The 17,860-nt window shown below is 38.4% G+C and overlaps 1 protein-coding gene across 9 annotated transcripts in view; it reads left to right on the top strand.

Moving 5' to 3' along the window:
- The window catches only part of LOC134226074 (protein germ cell-less), a 43,634-nt gene that overhangs the window by 9,803 nt on the left and 15,971 nt on the right, over positions 1–17,860 (top strand). The window contains exon 1 of one of the 9 annotated variants that reach the window (XM_062706605.1): positions 17,010–17,234. The exons of 7 other annotated variants lie outside the window; for them this stretch is intronic. The gene's annotated coding sequence lies outside the window, so the exon portion shown is untranslated. Of the gene's footprint in view, positions 1–17,009; positions 17,235–17,486; positions 17,690–17,860 lie in introns of those variants that run through there. One more of the 9 variants, XM_062706606.1, reaches the window with a different exon arrangement.

Raw genomic sequence — 17,860 nt, 5'->3', positions numbered from 1 at the left:
TTCTGATAGGTATGTTCTAGCAGATTTTTTTTCTCGTGTTTTTCAAATATTTTTACAAATTTTTGAAGGAAAAATAATGGTTTTGGCAGGTTTGGACCTATTATTGTTAAAAATGGGTTATTAAGATCAAGAGGGTAAGAGAGTTTCATAGCGTAATGAGCTCGAGCGGAATGGGCACTTCGTGTTCTTAATTTACAATGCTTTGAAACTCAGATGTGAAAATGTACATTATGTGGAAGATTTTGATTTGAAAAATGTATATACACTTAACCAGCGTTTCAATGTTCGGTATTTTGTATGCCGAGTTTCAACTGGAAAATTTCTTTTTTACTGAAATTCCATTTTGTTAGTAGACCAACAACGTTTGTCAGTAATAAATTCCCGAGTCTCGGTAACAAATTATGTTGATTATTATGACTTTTATTTATTTTTGCTGAATAAATCATGAAATCCATAAAATGCTGAACGGCACAACAAGTCGGTAGAAATTTATACAGCGCCACCGGTAAAAAATTAAAATTTGTCGACCAGCCTTTTGAAAATACTAAACGCGGTTGTAGAGCTTCTCGCTCTTTTTTGTTGCTTATGTCTTACCCGTGGAGCTAAAAAATATTTTGTAAATTGTTTCCGTCGTGCTGGTTGACCTGCGTTTCCAAAAGTGAACTTTTTTGTGTTTTGCAAAACTCAGCCACAGATCGCATAGCTGTGTAAAACAAGTTGAAATGCATCGATGCCCTCTGCCTTTGCAAATTTTCAAAAGAAATTATCATAGAGTATAGCCAAAGCTTCCTGAGATACCGTACTAAACATCTTTCATATTATGCTACCTATCGTAAGTGATGATGATAATAAGTGAGAGATTTTCTTTTCATTCAATCTTTATCAATCAAAAACTGCCAAAGTTTGTATTACCCTATACTTTTATTTTATGCGAATGAACATTGATTGAATATACTGTCCAGTCAGTAAAATAGGTTTCCAAAAGAACAATTCCTCATTTACTGACTAACTCAGTTATGTCCATATTTATTGAACTTTGTCGTTTATGCCGAACTCTCGGTAATGACAATTTTGCTGTTGAAATTACTGGCTGATCCGTAGTCCAAAAACTCAATAAAATTAATACTGGTGCTGAAAATAATCATCTTTTTGCACATAGAGGCGGCGGCGGCGCACAGGTCCAATTTATGGAGGAACATCAATTTTCTAATTTTAGGAAAAAATGTGGTGCAATCTCGATTTTTAAATTTAAAAAAAAAAGGGTTACATTATCAATTGGAATGTCGCCTCTGCTTCAATCCTGGCAACGAAATTGGTAAAAACTTGAAGTGTGTTATGAAAGCGATATGAAACCAAGAGAAGAAACTTATTTATAAAGAAAGGCTATGAAAATATAAAGCAAAATTATGCTGCCAAATATGGATGTTAATATCCTTGAACAAACATATTTCCTCATAAGCCTTGTTAAATCGATTAAACAATTGCTACAAATTCAAATTTTTAAAGGGGAAGACCTCGTAATAACTTTGAATGAAAACTGGGAATTGAATTATTTGACATTGTTGTATGCTGGTGTTGCGATTTGTGACATATAGTGTGATTCGTTTAAAACACAGTGCAAACTATTGTTCAGTAATCCGTCACGAAAACAAATTTGAACAAAACTCACGAATATTCCAAATTGTTTTCAGCAACGAATTTTTGCTATATGAAAGATCCCTTATCAGGATTCAGTTTTGCTTTTTATTACAAAAAAAATCCCGTTATTTCCTGGAACAAGCAGTGTTTTTAACATGAATTTAGGCTTATTTGGGAAGTATTTTGCTTCGCAGTCTTGGAGGGAATTCAAAACTATGTTTTTAACCTTTTCCCGGGATAAGAAAAGTATCGGGAAATAGACTCTCTATGTTTCAATATTTTAACAACTTTATAACCGTCATTTAGTTAATGCAACTAATAGAAGAATGTTTGAATTTTCTAAATGTCAGTTTAAGCTGTTAAAGACTATACGCAGGAGTCACGCGGACGCGCACCCTGAATTCCACCAGCGAGTATTTATGCCCGCGTACTTTCGACGCGCAGCTACGTATTTTCTTCTATTTGCACCGTAAAAAACATACGAACGGCATGTTCCGCATGTGAACGGGCAGCCCCTAGCGAAAGCACATGTCCGATTTGAAAGGAAGAATCACGATCATTGCAGCAATGATCGTGATTCGATTCCATTCGATCGTAAGTTGTACATGTTCCGATTAACTTGATGTCTACAACTGTACACATTGAGAGTAACGGCTTTTTGCGTGCTCTCGCAATAAACGTTGAATCGCGTGAGTTACAAGCTGTGAGTGTAGACGACACAGATTTACGTGTATCTTGCTCTCTTGAGATCATGGTAACTCACTACCCGAAACGCTCCGCACAAATAAGGGTGGAGAGCGCAAAAGCATCGCTTATTGACGATGATGCTAATAGATCTCACAATGTGTCATAAGCTGTGTACATGTTCGTTGGTCGCTAGAAACGATTTTCTAACATCGTTGAATGTGATTATGCGATAATCGCAATGTAAATGAACAAACATGTTCGGTTCAAGGATAACTTATGAAAATGATAAGCCATTTTATGATAAACTGCAAATTATTAATTATATTTTTATTATAAAATTCGCGCCAGAATCAAAAGGATTCAATCTTGATTCAGGAAGTGTGAATGCACTTCAAATATTCTTATGATATGTATCAATCATGCGGGGCTTATTGTATACAACTATACTACCGTTATACGCATAACTGTCCCATGTATAAAGGGAATCCCAGCAAACATGGGACAAATATGCGTATGACGGCAGTACAGCTTCGGAACGCATACGTTCTTGAAACGGGCTATAGGAGTTACAATAGATCTATCACCTTCTAGCTCCCGGATCTAAGATTCTTGCAATTATATTAATAAACTGGTTGCACGAATATTGTATCCGTAATAGCGTAATGCCACTTTCGGACAGTGAGAGCTATATTGTAATAAAATAACACCCCTCCCCTATTCCCGTCAGCAACAGTTTACTACTCGGGCGCATCACAACCGAATAACTTGGTGTTTGGTACATATGGCTGGCATTTGTATTTGTTGATTTCTAGTTCTCGCGACCGGGTTTTATCGACCCGCACTTCTTTGTCGTACTCGACAATCCAACTATCCCTTCTCCAACAGCAATGCCATGGCTTATGGATTGGCCCCGGAACATCGTGTGGCATCATCAATGAGCACTCTCGAAAAATTAGTCGAATTTCTTTTACCGATATCAATCATAGAGTTTTTTGTTTAAAAATAATATTTTTCCATATTTGATAATCATACTCCACCATTTCCATTTATGTATTACTACATTTACTAGTGATGTACAAAAAATCAAGATATATACAAGAAAAAATAATGAAAACTAATCAGCGCGTAAAAAATAAAGACGCCGAAAATTACACTATTCTGAGCATAGAATCTTTTCCAACAAATTCGTCCTAAATGTATGCAATTTCTAGTGAATTATGTTTTTAAATCGTGCTTTACTTTTCAAAAAAAATTATGAATTAATTTTAATATTGCAATCAATAGACCAATACGAAGGCTTTTGTTTGCAGTACTCAAATTAATTCATGAAAAAAATATTACTTAGGTCCTTTTGAAAAGTTAAGCGAGAAATACTTACATAATGCAATAGAAATTGCACACATTCAGGTGACAATATCGTTTAAATGTATGCTTTTTGGCATTCCTTTTATGTACATTACTTTCGTGTAAATTTCATCAACTTTTTCTATCTGTGTAGTTGGAACGCTTTCGATTAATAAACGCTGCGGACGGGAAAAGGAGGGGGGATAGCGCTGTACAAAAGATTTTTCTTTCTATTGAAATGTAGGCAATTTACCTTTGGGCTTTTGAAGTGAAAATTTTAAGTTATCGTACCGTCGTCGGGGGAGACAATGGGTCAAATGGGGGTGATCATGGGTCATTGTTAGAATGCTTGTAGATGTATCTGAGGACAAGGACAAGAAAACCGAATTATAAGAGACCTTTTTGAACGATTTTGTTATCCGACCTCCAGACAGTCGGTAAGGGCGCTGACCCATTGTCACACCCGACGACGATATACAAGAATTTTCACATTCCAAGCTTCGTAAATTTTGTTATAAACCAGTGACATAAATAATCGAATGAATTATCTTATAATATTCATGCATGGTGATGACTACATTCCTAACGCACCAAATTGTTTTACGTAGTTTACGTTGGGCGGTCGTGTCTTGTACATAACCCTTCAGATTTTTTTTTTTCATAAAATAATCAATTTCAATTATTCCGAAAGTTTTACATCAGAAAAAAACTGCGTATTATGCTCGAACGATCAGATTTTTGTTTCTCCTCGGTGGTGTCTTGCAAAGAAACCAAAATATGTTGAATTAACCCTCCCGTGCCATTAATCGAAAACCAGGATTTCATCTAATACATTATCGAATATTACATCTTTTCCATTTTAGTACAATACCATACTATAGGAATCGAAAATTCATGTTAAAATTGATATCAAAGTGGTATACTTCTTTATGTTAGAGTACCTTGCGTTGTAACGCTACGAAATGTTGATGTCGTATAAAACAAACTTCGGACATTTTTTTAAAATTGTTTTCACAGCATACTTTGATAATGATAACCAACATGATAAGCGTTGAATAATGTAATTTTTATGATAGTGTCCAATTTACCCCACCACTCCTAAGGTAATTAGCCGTTCGACATTCGGTGATTTTCCCTAAAAGATTGATATGTAAATTGTAGTTTTAATGAAACTGCGACGATGTGTTTCAAATATCTGTCTTCAAAATTTGACTGAGTTCATAAAATTAAAAATGATTTTGTATTGTATGTATAGGGCTTTTCTGCTATGTATGTATACACTTAGATGAATGAAACCAAAAGAAACTGAGTGAAACGCGGCAACATTTTTACTAAGGCCGCTTGCGGTTGACCTTTACCGCTTCCAAAACCGGAGAGAGCACGTTTCGAGTTTTAGTTTTCAAAATGTTTATGGGACTGGGAGCAGCTCCTGCGCGAGCATTTATGGGTTGTTTTCAAGTGTGAGCTATCGCTTGATGTAAATAGAATCGACGACATCGAATCGACAATATATGGGACAAATGATAAGATTGTAGAATAACTCAGTTATATCAGAAGGGTAGCCTTCCGTACCTAGAGTCCGAACATGTATTTTTTCTAAAGGTAAGGATTTTATCGTCGATCATTACTTTTTCCGTCGTGCCTCTACAAAACGAAGATAAATGTTTCTTTCAAATGTGTTTTGATCAGTTTAACCTTTCTCAAACCATTCACTGATCAGATTAGGAAAAGCAATAAATCAACATTGAAAATAACATTCCAATTCCAATCAGTATTGCCCGCACAAGGCACCCATAAAATTCTATCACTTTTAATTTCCCATTTAAGTTAATTCGATTCAGTAGAAAATAGGAAAACCTTAGTCGCTACCGGTATACGTGTTTATTGAGATTCAATTAATCGCATTCTTGTTTTCAAAATAAGATGTTTCATTTTATCCAGTCCTAGTTAAATACTCAGCTGATACACGCTGAGCGGCAATCAACGTGCAATGCATGTTCCAACCGTAGCCAAGCACTATTTGTTTTGATGTGATCATCAAGCGAAAGAATAATAATTGTCTTGTACACTCACTGTTGGCGCGGGATTCGGAATGCCAAATTCAATTGCTGATTGCGCGGGGATGCAAACAGTAAACGATCGTGATCTGGTTTGAGAATGGATATTCACATTATTATTCCTCTAGATTCTTGCTCAATGGGCCACTGGCGGCAACAAGGCGCGACAGTAAAAAAAAATTATGCGTGATTTCTGAAAACGACATATGTCCAAGTTGGAACATGCTAAAATCAAACGAAACTGTCATTACCTGATATCCGTCGGCGAATATTTTTACAATAATTATCGATAGTGATGACCGCGAAATTATTTTCGTGCATATTTCTTGCGATCTATCAGGGACAAACAACATAGCCTCGAGTTTTATTGTTCATGGGCATGATGATTGTACACAGTACACTTCGTAGTTACTACTCCGTGATTGACCAGAACAATCGTAATTGCATATTAGAATGGACCACACTTATATGAAAAAACTCAAAGTTATTTTTTAGAGACGTATAGTAGTAGATGTTGCGGACGGGCATAATGGGTGCTGTCCAAATGGTCCGATACCCCATATTCTGTGGATGATCCCCAATAAATGGACTTGGTGGCCATATGTCTTCTGCTTCATACGCATAAGGTCGACGCTTCAGAGCGGAGCAGAATGGATACGTTTGCGTGCGTTTTGACAGTTTTCCCATGGCAAAACTGTCAAAACACACGCAAACGTATTCATTCTGCTCAGCTCTTTCTGCTCTCGACTTTCCGGTCCGAGCTCTTCGACTATGCACATTGAGATCTCAAATCTCAATCCCTATCCACTGGTACTAGGGAGCGGGACCATTTGGGCAGCACCCCCTATTCCCGTCCGCAACCTTAATAACTCGATCGCGTTCCAACCAAATGGCTTGACTTTTTGTACATCACTAGATATCGACAGAAACAAACTATGTACAAAAAATCAAGCCATTTGGTTGGAACGCGGTCGAGTTATTATAGTTGCTGACGAGAATAGGGGGTGCTGCCAAAATGGTTCTCTACCCTATATGCAATGCATAGAAACTTTTCTAATAATTATTTCTAAGCACACCGTTCCAATCGATTGGACTGCGAATACACAGCTGATGGACGTCTCAACGAAGGCATCGGTTTGCTCAGTTCATCAGTGTGAAAGATAAACAAAAAATCCAAACACATCTCAGCTCGGCTAGATCAGTTTTTGTTGAATGCGCGGGTATGTGTTGTGTAGTCGTTGTTTGATGCATAGCATAGATCTTGTTTGAATGAGACGAATGAGTGTATTGCTTATGTTGATTCAATTTGTTCAGCAAGTAAAGTGTACAAAAGATTTGAGGGAGTCTATTTGCTGATTAAATAATGAAGTCATCATGTAATTAGCATTATTTAACCCATATTTTCTCAACGTCCTATAATTAGGACAGCTCTCCCTGCCCTTTGGTTCAGAAAGGGTAAGGGCGCGTTCTGCCAACTTGGTCGAGGCAGATTTCAAGTGTGAACAAGTTACTACATGGACGTTCTAAAGTGCCTGAATGAAATGTGTAGCTTGTGAGGAGCCCTTGAAGATGTGATGTTGGATCAGTATCTTGATATTAATCAGAATTTATAATGTAAATTATTATAATTTTTTTATTAACACTACTTTATTCCGTTACGTATTTAGTATACTTGAGTTTTAATTAAAAACACAATGTCAGTTTTGATCACAAATACAATGTCGGTAGTAATTACAAACTTATACTTATCAGTATTTTTACTTGATTCGCGATCCTAATTAAAAACTTTGATATAATAATATTTATAGTTTATCGCATGTATTCAGAATGTTTTGTTCAAAATTACAAGACCTAATAATGATCCATAATTTACATCCGCTGAACCATTCTGAACGGCCGTATTGAGAATATCACCTATAACATCTTCTCTGCTTAAATAACAGACGCGAGACGCCTGATGCTGGATTATCTGATTTTCCTCAATCTCTGGTGCTTGGCTTCCCGGTGGAACTTATATTGAGTATCCTTCGGAAAGAATCTGTGCCCGGGATGGGGGAGTCAGTTAAGGCAACATTCGTTTGAACAGTGACTTGTCTTTGTGGGCGGGGACTCGAGCTCGAGTGTCGATTTCGGGAGTCTGGTGGCGCTCTCGCGCGGACCAGCACTGTCAACAGCAGAGACCCTCGCGTGCGTGTTGATGGTGTTGGTTTGCATGGGAGAGCTGTTGGATTCGTCGGGTCGTCGTTTGGGTCTTTGTTTGCAGCAGCGTATGGGTAGTTTTGAGACTTTGGTCTTGAAATGATATTCTCAAGCATTTTTCTTACATTATTTCTCCCTCCCCTCGGATAGGTTATCTTGCCGCGATGGGTGGGCTTACGCCATTAGCACTGATATGGCAACCAAAGACATATCCTGTCGTGGTGATATCACATGTTGACTATTTTTTGTTTAATGTGCATGTGATTCAACGGACATCGTATCTTGGAGCCTTGAATGGTGGTGCAGACAGGTAGAGGTCCTTTTCATCAGTGATAATGATCTCTGCTATGCGGCAATACTTTTCAGAGGCGTTCCCTGATGATGATGAGTCGTAGCCACGCTTAAACATAGCTAGGTAGGAATTAACCAGTAGAAAATATCATCAAGACATTCTGCATTTTTTCACGTTTGCTTAACTCTTAAGCGGTACTTACTTATACGCTTGAACTAGGATACTCGCCTGAGAGGAGGTGACCTTTAGCAATAGAGACAATGAACTGACATCAAAACGTAACATAATCTACAATGAGTATAGAATTGAACTGAATAACGTAGGAAACATAACATAACTAAGACAGACAGAGTAATAATGACACAGTGCGAAACATTCGACATAATTATGACTAGATTAACAGTAGATCCATAGACATAAAGATCTAAGTTAAGACTTCCTAACCCTATCAAAATTCGAAGCTCAAGAAATGTCTGTAAAATTATTACCTGTTGAATTTTATTCGGAGGCGATTTCGAATCTTTTGAAGACCAACAGGCCCATAGCAACAGTATTCGGTGTTGTTAAGTTGAGAATTTTTGATAATTGCTGGGCGCACGGTTCTGAAGAGTGGCCTGGTAAATAGACTAAATAGATTCCACAATAAATTTTAAACGAGTCATACCGTGGTGAATCAAATTTCGGACGCACTCATACTTCGGACACTTGAATTCGTATGGGAAATTTTCTGAAATATTTCATCGAAATGTTTCGTCAAGCTGGGTAGGAAGGACTTATAGTTTTAGCTTGTTTTAGTATAGTTACATTCTAATAAGACATGTTAAAACAATGCAACGGAATGATTGAAAGACAGTCTGTGCTGTGCAGTGAGAATTGTTTTCAATTATTCTTCTTGGTACTGTGTAATCTGGTGTCCGAAATTTGAATCTTTGTGTCCGAAATATGAATCCAACCCCGCCGGTGTCCGAGGTTTGAATCAAACAGAAGCCGGACATTTTCATAAATTGCAAACATTCTTCGCAATATCTTGCACATATTAAATACGTAGTCCAAAGATGAATACTTTACTTGATGATTGCAATGGTGATTTAAACAATGTGATTAAAAATGTGAGTAAACTGGATGATTTTATATCAGAAAGTGCTTAAGCGTCCGAAGTTTGAGTTTGCACGGTATTTATCAAAATCTAGTGCGTTATTATTGTTTCAAAATGCACTTCTATTCGAGTTTTCTCTCTTTGTCATCATATCTACAATAAGACTGACTCTCGCGATAGATTTTAAGCTTATTATTTTTTGAGCTTCATTTGTTTGATGGAAACTGCAAACTTCGAAAAAAAAAATGACTGACTAGCTTTTGTTTTCGTTAACATTGTAGTAGGGATAGTAGTGATAATTGCTGATCTCGATGAAATTGTGAAAAAAATGGTTGTTGATATGAAAATGGTAATGTTGTGAGGTTATGCAAGTGTTAGTGAAAAGGTTAATACACAAGTTGGTATTGGTGGTGTAGACATAGTGACAGAAGAAGCTAGGTAAAAGATAGAGTTGATTTGGGATGGGAACATGTTCGCAGTGAGTATGAAGAATGAAATGCAATATTGAGTTGAGGTGCTAGAAGTGGGAATTATTTTATAATTATACTAGAAATAATGTTAAATATTCGGTACATGTCCTATGAAAGCTAGTAGAAGTGTCGGTTCTTATATGATATATAACAGCGCTGTTTTGAAGATCGATTCATTGTGTGTATGTTCATGACTGTAAATAAGATATTTGTGATGACAGGGACAAGGATGTTATCGATCATTTAGTAGTTCGCGTTCGGTCATTTGGTGGTTTGTCAGTGATTCATCCCAGAGGCTGAATTTCGAAATGTGTTGTATGGTGGACTTCTAGTGAGAGGGTTTTTCTGCAATTCTGCCTCGTGGCCCGTTGTTGAGTTCAATTAGTATGGGGGTTATAGCGATAGTTGTAGTAACTTAAACTAAATGATTGGAATTTTGTTATCATTTAGTCTAAGTTACTGAAGCTATAGCTCTAACTCCGTTACTGGTGGAATTCGGACAGCGAACCGTGAGGCAGAGTTGCAGGAAGGCCTTCGAACTGGAGGTCCACCGTATAGCGCATTTTGGGGTTCAGTTTCTGGAGTGAGTTGTTGACGGACTACTGGATGATCGAGCGCGAGTTGCTGGATGATCGGTAACATCCTTGGACAGGGACAATAGTAATTATGATAGTGATGGTGGTGAAAACGATAATAAGTGATGCTACCGGGATTATTTTGTAGAAAACTATTTGAATCAGGCCTTAACAGTGACCATTTGAGCAACGTAGCTTAGAAACGTCTGTTAATGATCGAAAGTAGAGGCTCGTAGAAGCAAATTTAATCACCGGATCAACAGGGAATAGACCTAGTGTTAAGTTAGAGTGATGAGTGATAGTTATAATGGTGAAAACGGTGATCGTGTTATTGAAGGGGACTATTTAATAAAACTATTTGGATCAGGCCTAAAACAGTGACCATTTGAGCAACGTGGCTTAGGAACGTCTGTTATTGATCTAAAATAGAGGCTCATAGAAGCAAATTTAATTACCGTGGGGAATAACAGGGATGGACCCGGAGTAGAGTTTGAGTCGAGAGACTGCCAACGGGTTACATGAAAAAAAAAAAAAAAAAAAAAAAAAAAAGTCCTATAATTAGGACAGCTCTTATGAACACAGAGCGTGCTTCGCATATACTTCGGTCGTTAATCAGTTTAACTTCAAATAGTGAGAATAAGTATTTCGTATATATTCTTCAACTATCGATGATGTTCCTCTTTATTCTACAGCAGCCCTGCTTTCCGTTGTCCAACTGCAAACAAAACAGTCGCGCACACGCCCCAATGACAGTTGTGTAATAATAGTACACCACCAACGCGCAGCCCACAGCTCGCTTTAGGCCAGCAGGCTATTTGTGTGGGAATATGATGTCACATTTACCGGTCGAACCGCGTCCGTGGGTGTTGGATGCACTATATATGTATGAATTAGTATACTATTCGAATAGAACTTGCTAACTATATCTTCAATCTGCTTATAGCAATATTTAATCACACCACTATTGTTCCATTTCCAAATTTGGTTGGGCGATAAAATCACCCTTGAAGGCAACATGTCACGAATCGGATGTGCATTACATGTTAAATGAGGGATCGTAATTTGCAAATCAACCGTTTCAGGTTGGATTATTAAAGTTATCCTTCGTTAGCTTTGTTGTGTTTCTGAATGCACTTTTAATGATCATAAGCAGAATATTCTATAAGAGTGTAAATTTAAGTGCGTGCAATCCGTTCAACTTCGAGGTTGCATGTAGAGATGTCGTAAAATTCCGATTAATCGATTAGTAACTAATCGATTACTCTCGATACTCCTCGATTATTGAGTCGATTAATCGTTGGATATTAATCGATACAAAATTAATCGATTATCACAACGATGAATCGATTAATCGAGGAAATCGATCAAATTGCGACATCCTTATGATGTCGTAAAATCCTGATTAATCGATTAGTAACTAATCGATTACTCTCGATTCCTCTCGATTATTGAATCGATTAATTGTTTGGTAATAATCGATTCAAAATTAATCGATTATCACAACGATGAATCGATTAATCGTAGTAATCGATTAATTTGCGACATCTCTAGTTGCATGTGGGAAGTCAAATTTGAGTAAGTGTGGTCGAAATAGTTTAACTTTACTGTCATGTTAATAAAATATTTACCTATTGTCAAGTTTGATCCACTCAACTGGGGATCAATTCAGTCAATTTAAAAGCATACATAAACATACATTAATACATAAAAATAATACTATGAGTCGAATTACGAACATTTCTTTGGTAGATTTGAACTCATGCTTGATTCTAGTCATTCATGATTTTCGAGTTTCTCCCAACACTACTGCTGATGATACACGAATGCAAAAATGGTAACTTGACTTGGAAACCTTGCGGTTGAAAGTGAAAGCGCAACAAACACCAAACAATGTAATTCCTGTAGAAGATAGGTATCCCTTGATTTCTTGGAGAAAGATTTTTTCCGAATTCCTTGAAAAGAGGGGATTTCTCAGAATACCGGGAAGCTGGAATTCTCCAGAATTTATGGAGGAAGAATACTCCATTATTTGATTTTCTAGAGAAGTTGGGTATGAAACTCCCCAGCTTTGTTGGAGTAGATTTTCCTCGGACTTCTTGGAGAATAAATTACTTTGCCTGGATTTCCTCGTAATTTTAAAAAAAAGAATCCTCCATTAATCTACATATGTTTTTATTTAATTTATTTATTCGAATTTTATGTATTATTATTATTAGAATTCATTATATAACACGTTCTTCAGATGATTCTTGATTAAGGAATTAAATTAATTTATCAGAGCTTCTAAAGAAAGGAAATATGCATTGATCAAGCTGAAGAACGATCATTTACTGAACCGTTCCATTGCGCGAAACAACCCGTTTTCACCTTTACATCTCTCGAACTCGGACAGATTCCAACAGGGTCTATCGTTCCAAGTACAGAGTTTCCAATCAGCTTCCGTTGAACATTGCCATGTCCTTTGCCGATGCTTCAATCCTTTTTTTAATCAATGTATAATATGGTAACCGTACCCTTAGTGGAGGTAGCACCAATAGTGGGGGTAGTGCGGTTTTAATCAGATTTATTATAGTTATACACTTTTGGATGGTTTCAGTTGAGACATCATGCTTTCAATATCCTAAGATTTCGCTTGAAAAACTATTCAAAACAATTATTGGTGTTGTTAAGGAACATCCTCAGGAATTTGTTTTGAATCCGTTGAAGTTTGTGGTGATGCGTTTTAGCGCAGCTTTCCCAGACCGGCATGCCTTATTCTATCACAGAGAGGATGATTTACCTGTAGACAGCAAGCTCATGTACAGTAGTTTCAACAAAACGTGACACTTCACCGTCTCGTCAACCTGTTGCCGGAAAATAGGCTTGCTGTCGAGGGTCCAGCTAAGGTACTCGGCCTCATTTGCCCATTCCACAGTTGTGCTATTGAGGATAATTTTACAGTCTCCAGGCAGAACATATTTAAGGTATTTGGAGTGAGGGAAAATTATTACCTGGGTCTTCGCCGTGTTGATACAGATCTTCCAGCTGTTGAGATGTTCTATCAGGGCATACAGACCTTGTTGGGGTTTCCCACTAGCGCTCTGATTTTTTTTTTTTTTTTATTTGCTAATTATCTAATACATGCATTCATCTCTTAGACTAGGTGTTCCGTGTTTTCTTAACACTATCATCCTTATTTGCTATGTTATATTTTTAGTTATTATTAATACATTTCAATTGCCTCTGGCAGTTAGAATTTTTCCTCTGGTTGAATTGAACCATGTAGGAATTACAATATTTTCAACTTAAACTAATCTTAACCTATTTTATACTAAGGGTACAAGGAGTTAATCGTTGCAATAGAAGATTGCAACGATTATTGTCTAAAATTGGAAATTAACTGAAAATGAACTGAACTGAACTGATTGCTCAGTTCGATTGGAGAAGAATTATTTCCGATATTAGAGTTAGAAGGAATATCTGAATTCTCCAGCTTCCTTCTATTTTTTCCGCGCTTTGGCAGGACGGTCTTGAAACCTTGTTTCTTTGAAGGAAGTGGAGAATTCAGAGACTCCCCTTCCTCTTGTTTTTATTAATGCTCATGGCTGAGCGTGGAGACGTGACCTTCTAAGAGGTTTTTTCCCAGAACGGTGTCCCTGCAGGATTACCACCGCTTGTCGGAATTTTACTTCCGCAAACGGGTCCAACGTAAAACGAAGGCACGGGTCCTTGCAAAGATCGTAACGGGATCAGTGGGTACAAATAGCGCTAAGAAGCACCGTTGAAATTAAAATAGCTTCGGGTAGTATTAAAAACTTCCTTCCGCAAAGAGAGAAAGAACCGCACAGCACGAAAGCACGATGCGGTCTGAGCGCGCTCTGATTGTTGTTGATGATTTTACCAGGTAACTGGAAAGATTGTAGCGTTGTAGTTTGAACACCAGGCCATCATGCCATACTTTGTCGAACGCCTTCTCGAGGCCGCATCTCTCCATCCTCGGATACGCCCCACGCTCGCCAAGTCGTTTTGCACCTGGTCTGCCCATCTCGCTCGCTGCGCTCCACGCCGTCTCGTACCTGCCGGATCGGAAGCGAACACCATCTTTGCAGGGTTTCTGTCCAGCATTCTTGCAACATCCCATCGTACCCTTTCGGCTTTAGCTACCTTCTGGATACTGGGTTCGCCGTAGAGTTGGGCGAGCTCATGGTTCATTCTTCGCCGCCACACACCGTCTTCTTGCACACCGCCAAAGATGCTCTGTTATTAATTTCAATTTCAATACCAAATGCATAACAAATTATTATTCGTTTGGTATTGAAATACCTAATGAAATGAATAAAATGAATGAAATACCTAAGCCTGGTATTGAAATACCGTTATGCCTCAAGTATTCGGCATATAAGTTTTTGTTTGGTATTATTTTTTGGTATTTTACCTCTTATGCAAGGCTAGTTCATACCGATTTCTGTTATCGAGGTCGTCGTTCCTGCTCGGGAAGTTTCGAGAGGCGCATCTCGATGTAGTTGATGTTGTAAGGGGTCGTACACTTTTTACGTAAGCAATTTTTTGGGATTTTTGAACCCCCAGGTTTGATGTTTGGCCTCCGAGTGAGCTTCACGATGTCCCTACGCAGGGCGGCCGATAAACCATCGCCGGCTTTGCTGTCGTAATCTGAAAAAGTGACGTATACGTATGCGCCATTTTACAACATACATGATTTCCATTTTTCTGTTAAAGAGTACGATGAGTACTACTACCATTTTTGGAAAATGGCGTATACGTCACTTTGCCAGATTACGGCAGTTTGGCTCGAGTTAGATAGTACGTCGCGATGAGCGTGATTGTGCCGACAGTGCTAGTAACTTCGACACCGATGGCCTCAGTGATGTTCAGCTATAAGCTTGGCAGCAGGCGAGAGCTGCTGTTGTATCGAAGAGCGATGGCCACATCACCTCCCCTGGTCCGCCGGTCAAGTCGTACGATGCGTGTGGCCAAAAGCCATTCTACCACCTTAGTAATCACATTCGGCATCTTCTGGGTGTGTGATATTGTTTGTCGAATAAATTGAGTGTTCGTGTCGATTCGCGGTTGGTAGAACATGGTCGATGCTTGACCAAACAAAGGGTGGAGTCAATGTTGGTCAAACTGCTTGAACGTGTGTACGCTGCACAACGATACCTAGCCACGTGATGGTTTGTCGTTCAGGTATGTTTAGAGTCCTCCCACTCCAGGACTCTCCTGGTTGCATAAAGCCACTATTTATAAATTTAGATTTACACTTGTACAATGCATCAAAACTACAAAGCAGATCACTTGTCATAAGACGAGTTAGTACAATCCCATTGAATTCCACCACTTAATTGTATCTTGACAGATACGTATTTCGACCTCAAATGTAAGGCCGTCTTCAGTGTCTCGTACTTGACTCGACTACGAGTAGTACGAGACACTGAAGACGGCCTTACATTTGAGGTCGAAATACGTATCTGTCAAGATACAATTAAGTGGTGGAATTCAATGGGATTGTACTAACTCGTCTTATGACAAGTGAAGACATTCCACTAAAAAGCTCAAAATCATTTTCTTATACAAAGCAGATGTTCTGAGCTTTCATGTTCCATGTTACAGAAACGACATATATCATTCTGAATCAGGCCAAATTTTTTTAAATGACATCTACTCGGGCAGTGTTCGATTATTAGGCTAGCATTGGTGGTGACGAAATCGAGGTGGTTGAAGAATTCGTGTACTTGGGATCTTTTGTGACCTCCGATAACTGACTATCTACAAAAGCTTATTAGACCGGTAGATCTCTACGGACCTGGACGATGCTCGTGGAGTACCAACGAGCACTGGGAGTTTTCGAAAAGAAAGTGCTGCGTATTATCAGTACCATGGTGGGGTGCAGATGACGGTCGGTGCGTGGAGTAGGCGAATGAATCACGAGCTGCATCAGCTGTTGGGAGAACCATCCATCGTTAACACCGCGAAAATTGGATAACTGTGGTGGGCCGGGAACGTAGCAGGAATATCGGACATAAATCCGGTGAAAATGGTTCTCGACAACGATCCGACGGGAACAAGAAGGCGAGGTGCAGCGAGCAAGATGGATCGCTATATTTACATTGCCGGCTGCGAGGTAGTTGACGTACAGCCATGGACCGAGCTGAATGGAGAAGACTTTTATGCACTGTACAGGCCACTCCGGTCTTAGTCTGATAATAAAAGGTGCAAAGAGCTATCCATATTGAGCTTTTGCATATGCTTTTCCATTTGCTTCTAACTGCGCGAATTCATGCAACGATAGGCTATGAATTTAATTATTTATCAATTCCTCTTTGAGTCATGCAAAGTTCTTATAGTTCTATGTTTACGAATATGGCATAGTCAGTCATATTGTTTTCTTGCAAATTTTCAAATGTTGTATGAAACATTTCTTATACCTAGGTGAAGCTTTTTCATTTAAATCGTTGAGAGATTTGAATCCCAAAATATATTTCAATCTTCTATCAACCAGTCTATAGTAAAGTTACTACCGCTTTGCTGCCACATGCAGCCGGCAATGTAAATATAGCGAGCAGAATATGTGTGTGGAAGTATTTATGGCTTCAGTCAAGTTCATCCATTTGTTGTTGTACCGGGAAAGAGCCGATTCGGAGCTGCACCGCCGCCGATGGCAGTCTGTGCTGAACCGCGAGCTTGTTGATACACACATCGCCGTTGACGGGCGCCGCCAACTCAGTTTTGCAATCACGTGGACGCATGGAGCTACGCGCGCGCGATCGAACACTGCACTGTATTGAACGTTATCTACTTAATCGGGATCTGAAGCTGCTTACCTCCCTACGAAGCTTGGATTGAATTCGTGTGATTAGATGCGCAATTAACTATAGTAAGGTATGACGCCAGCGCAGTGGTTTGTTTACATACAGACTACCATGCACAAGTTGTGTGTTGCCCTATCGAATGCCATCCAGTCCAGTGATTCGAGTTGAAGTGCGTATGGACGTGCTTTATTGATATTTCATTGAGTTTGAAGAGAATGGAACCCCTTTTGAAGGCAAACGGTTGTGCTGATGTGAAGGTTTTTTTTATCTGTATTCTGTAGTGACATCACCAATGTATACGCGTTAGATCAGCTCAAGAAAAATAGTAGTGATGAATATGCAAATCAAAGAATAAGTTTTTTACGAAGATGGTTTTTATGGTGGCCTTGGCAGGTTTTCTTCTAGGATTGTGAAAGGGGTTTCTTAAAACCAATTATTATCAAATGCTCTAACCATTCTTCGTATATCGAAGAATTGTGTGGCCCAGTTTCAGATAGTTTAGTGAAGAAAAACTCAATGATAAAGGTATGGTGTTATGTTTAAGTTTTGAGAAATGAGTAAGAAAATTCGATTGTAATGCACAGATTAGCACATTTAATAGCAAATTACGTGTTAACAATCGCTCATTATAAATCTCAAATGTAATATAGATGTTGTATAGTGCAGCACCTACTTCTAATTAACAATTTTGGACCG

Source organism: Armigeres subalbatus, chromosome 3, assembly GCF_024139115.2.
Source record: "Armigeres subalbatus isolate Guangzhou_Male chromosome 3, GZ_Asu_2, whole genome shotgun sequence".
Classification (NCBI taxonomy): domain Eukaryota; kingdom Metazoa; phylum Arthropoda; class Insecta; order Diptera; family Culicidae; genus Armigeres; species Armigeres subalbatus.
The sequence above is the reverse complement of the archived record's forward strand: the minus strand, read 5'-3'. Positions and strand labels throughout refer to the sequence as shown.